Source organism: Mastomys coucha, unplaced genomic scaffold (assembly GCF_008632895.1).
Source record: "Mastomys coucha isolate ucsf_1 unplaced genomic scaffold, UCSF_Mcou_1 pScaffold12, whole genome shotgun sequence".
Lineage (NCBI taxonomy): Eukaryota > Metazoa > Chordata > Mammalia > Rodentia > Muridae > Mastomys > Mastomys coucha.
In genome coordinates, this window is record NW_022196894.1 from 62,476,754 (window position 1) to 62,481,805 (window position 5,052).

Consider the following 5,052-nt stretch of genomic DNA (forward strand, 5'->3'; position numbering starts at 1 on the left):
GTCTTTGTGTGGTTTAGGTATAAGAGTAATTTTGGCTGCATAGAACAAATTGGGTAGAGTACCTTCTGTTTCTATTTTGTGGAATAGTTTGAGATGCATTCCATATTTTATCTCCCCTTGTCCACCCTCCTACTTCTCCACATTTCATACCTTCTCCCCACTCTATCTCCATGTGGTTGTCCCCAACCCGCACCCCACCTGACCTCTAAACTCCCTGGAGCCTCCAGTGTCTTGAGGGTTGGGTACATCATCTCTGAATTAATACAGACCCTGCAGTCCTCTGCTGTATGTGTGTTGGTGGCCTCATATCAGCTGGTGTGTGCTTCCTGTTTGGTGGTCCAGTGTTTAAGAGATCTCAGGAGTCCAGATTAATTGAGACTGCTGATCCTCCTACATAGTCTCTCTTCTCCTCAGCTTCTTCACCTTTTTTCAAAAGCACTTTTGGTAATGGCTATATGTCCTTCAGTATATTGTCTGTAACACTTAAGGGTCCTGCCACATGCATATAACCGTAACTCTAGTACACAGCCATCTTTCAACTATACTGTGTTCTTGTATTTGTGTGTGTGTGTGATGTGGTGTGTGTGTGTGTTTGATAGGAGATAGTCTAGTCTTACTATTTACAATATCTATTACTTTGTCAATAGGTTGATATTCCAAGTCAATAAATGAATAAAAAAACCTTTCAATCTCTAAGTTTTACATTCTTAAATATTAAATTTTCATATTTTGTTCAAAGGTCTGAATTTTTCTCTTAATTGTAAAAATTTATTTTAAAGCAATATAATATTTTAGCATAATTAAATTCATGCCAAAACACACAAATACACACACACACACACACACACACACATACTATGAAATATGAAAATCTGGTGAGAATATTTCATTCTAGTGAATGCAACTGGTAAGTACTTTGTTCTGCGTTAGAATGATGTCACTAAAGTCACCTCAGAGTCATCTGGGGTTATTAAGGGTGTCGTACCACCTCATGTTCAGTGTTGAATCATAACTACTTAGGGTATAAACATCCATTTTCTGTTTAATAAATTTCTCTATAATTGTCCAGCTTTTTCTAGTATTTTTTTTTCAAGACAGGGTTTCTCTGTGTAGCCCTGGCTGTCCTGGTACTCACTCTGTAGATCAGGCTGGCCTTGAACTCAGAAATCCAACTGCCTCTGCCTCCCAAGTGCTGGGATTAAAGGCATGTGCCACCACATCACTGCATTTTCTAGTATTTACCCTGCCTCTACAAAGTTGCGAGTTGGCCCTCTGTTTGAACTCTAGCACAACTATCACTTAGGCATAATGTTAGAGTGTTTCCTGCTCACTTAATTGAATCTCTCCATATACATGATGTAATGTGCCTTTGGATTGTGAACACTGTGCCAAGTTCTCAACACATGAAGAATGGAAAGTCCTAGCTCTTAGAGGAAGGTAAGGTACTTGGTACATGGAATGCAGGATATCTGTATATTACTTAGGAAATTAATGTAATTTTCACAAGTGCATACTGATCTCTCCATGTTGCATCTTGTGAGATTCTATGAAATGAGATTATGTGCCTATGAGCTAAAAATTCAGATACTTTCAAAGACTGAGATGATGAGAGAGAGACGTTATTGTTATTCAGATGAAAACTTTAGCTGGACAAATCATGCATTTTTACATGCTTTGTACAATTTCCAGTTCAACTCTAAAGGTCACAAGAAGAAGAAAGAGGAGGAGGAAGAGGAGGAAGAAGATGGGGAGGAGGAAGAGAAGGAGGAGGAGGAGGAGGAGGAGGAGGAGGAGGAGGAGAAGAAGAAGAAGAAGAAGAAGAAGAAGAAGAAGAAGAAGAAGAAGAAGAAGAAGAAGAAGAAGAAGAAGAAGGCATTTTGTTGTTCACGTGTACAACCACCAACATAGTTCACTTTATTTTGATGACAAAGCACTGGGTTCCAACTACTGAACTGCTAAATTTGCCTCTGCCATTTTCATTTCCTCTGCAATCTTGAAATTATGGCTAACAATCAGAGCAGAGTTTCAGTGGCCTTGAAAGGACCCAGATGTGCTTTTTGGTTTAAAAACATGAAGATTAAGTTTCTCTCTTATGGATGAGCACACTGTAGTGATTTTTTATTTTAATACTTTACTTTGTAGGAATAATAAAAGTATAGTAAAAGTTACACCAAGACAAAACACTCTCTTTTTTCTCCATGATTAATTATATTTATTGGAAGTTCTCCAGGTGTATGTACATGTGCACATACATACACACACACACACACACACACACACACACACACACACACACACAACTATGAAGTGTCAACTAAACTACACTATAGATCTGTACCTACTTGTACTGTGGCTTGAATGAAAAAGTATTCAAGGTAAAATATTTCTTTCAGTGACAAACTTGACAAAATTCATAATCTTCAATACTTTTTTTATTTTTTTATTTTCAGATTCATTCTTTATTCTTTTTTGTTAACCAATAATCCATTCCTTCCATACATACCATGGGGAGACAATATCTCAGGCTGGCCTCAAACTCATGGGAATTCTGCTTTTACTTTTGAGTGCTGGGATTATAAGCATGAGTGTTCATTCTCAAACTGGAGCAACCAACTTTCTAAGTATCAGGAATTTATACATTATAGTTAAATGCAGATGATTTTTATAAATTCATATATTGGGTCTTATGAAAATTTAGTTTTTATAAACCAAAAATAGGTATAAAACTCAGCAGACAATTATGTAAATACGTTCACAACCCTATAGACATATACATACATATGTCATTTATAAAATAAATATATAGTTTCCTATTTTTCAAGAGGAAATTGAAGTTATTTAATATATACGTGTCACACCTGACATTGGGAAAATGAAAATGCTATTTCCATAAAACAGATTAAAAGTACATACTATCTGCATTTTAATATAGGAGCACCCTCAGGATTCAAACAGGGATTCTAGCACTTTCATGACGTAGTTAATTTTCCAAGAGCTATAATGAAGTGCAATGCTTGCAGTGCGTCTTACGCCTCACCTATGTGGTTTGGCTTTGTTGGAGGAAGACAGTCTCTTCAGCACACTACTCTGTTTCTGAGTCTTCTACTTCAGAATACGCAACAGTTAACTGCAGAATCGAATTCCTGACTACCTAGCCAGTGACTCAATGTTCTCCGCGGGTCATTTCTCATCCTCTCGATCACCTCTGCTTTGTACTGTGTGTGTTCTTATACTTCTGCCAAGTCTTCATTCTCTCATTTCAGACAGGCGATTTCACTGTCCCTTTGTTCAATTTCTTTATAGTTACTCATTCTCTTTAAGTGCTTCCTAGAGAGCTTTTCTCCGTTTTTCTACCACTTCTTTCCAATACTGAGAAGATGGGTTTTCTTTAATCATAGGATCAAATGCTTACTGGGTGACGCCTCCTACATCTTTATTTTCATTAGCTTCTGGACCACAGCTCAAAGTCTTAGATGTTAGCTGGTCATCCTAAAGAATCTTTGTGGACAAGTCTTTTGGCAACTCTTTTTCTCTGCCAGCAAGAGACCTAGCTGCAGAAGGCCTAACTGTCTTCGGCAAACTCCTTGGGACAAGACTATTCTTCACCTTCTCTTGGGCTCCTTCCTGTTTTTGCTTCATATCAGGATTCATTTTTTTTTCAGAGACAACCGTGCTGGGTACACCCGTGTGTAAGAATGGTACAAGCCTCTGGCAATATCACCAGGCAGAACGACCTCGGCCTGTAAACTGACCCGCCTGCTGGGTCTCTGACATAGCTCTAATTTGCCAGGATTTTTTTTTTAACCCCTGAATAATTTTCTTAAGTTTACAAATATATTAAATATTCATTGTTTAATTATACAGGGTTCATAGACAAAACTCATTTGTGACATTGTGCATAATCTACTGTTTTAAATTATGTGACTATATCTTCTTCATTATTTTATTTTATTTATTATATGACAACATAAGTAAAAAGAACAGTTGTATTTCCTTTAAATGAAAAAGGAGGAAAAAATAAGGTTATTTTTCTTTGGACCCTACACAATTTAGATTCCTTTGGCTTCTAACTTAAACTTAAAGCCAGAAAATGAACTGTTTTCCTATAAATGCTTTCAGCGGGAGGACTTAGTATGCCTTGAAGTGTTTTCTGTGTGCAGACTCTTAGGACTCACTCAGCAGTTGTTCCTGTTTATCTTCAACAGGATTCAGGAACGTGGCCAGGGCTTTGAGAAAGGTGGAGAAAAACACTTTATATAGAAATATTCTTCAATAAGACAGTAATATGCACCAACTTATCCTGTGTAAAGTTTTAACATCAAAATCAACTCCTCTCCCTTTTAAATCCTTTTTTGTGGGAGACAAGGAATAAAGTTTATTTTAATCTTTCAGCATTCAACCTTAAAACTCTTCTTAAATTGTGTGTGTGTGTGTGTGTGTGTGTGTGTGTGTGTGTGTGATTCTGGTCTCTTTTGAATGGAATCCACAAGCATGCATAGAGGAAGCAGAACTGTGCATGAGGCAAGTTCTGTAGAAGAATTTTCCCATGTTGAATTATTTCTGTCAGAGGTAACTTATTTGAACTGTAGGCTTAATGCATTCTTTATATTGAGATTTTTTTTTTAAGAGCTGTGTCCTGGGAGCAAATATAATAGAACAAGAATAGTCTCCCTCTGTGACTGTATCTCTGTCTGTGTCTGCCTGTCTGTTTGTCTCTCTTTCTCTCTGTCTCTCTGTGTGTTCATGTGTATCTGTGTATAGAAAATTTTAAAGTCATTCAGCTGTTTTTACATGAAGTTTACATTTACAGATTTGGTTTCTTTATCTAAAATCGGCACCATTTGGAAGAGACCCTAAAATTTCGTGGTAATATTAAACAAAAGTACATCCTAGGGCTGGGAAAAATAGCAACTAGTAAAAATATTTGGTGCGCAAAGATGAGCATCTCACTTTTAATCCCGGAACCTGTGTAAAAATGCTGCACATTGTGGTCCATACAATCTATAATTCCAGCACAGGAGAAGTAGAGAGAAGCAGATCCAGGGGTTTGCT

General features: G+C 37.1%; 1 pseudogene; it reads right to left on the reverse strand.

Annotated features, from left to right (window-relative positions):
- Window positions 1-3,037: 3,037 nt before the first annotated feature.
- Window positions 3,038-3,651, reverse strand: LOC116083503 (annotated as a pseudogene).
- Between the last annotated feature and the right edge of the window lie 1,401 nt (window positions 3,652-5,052).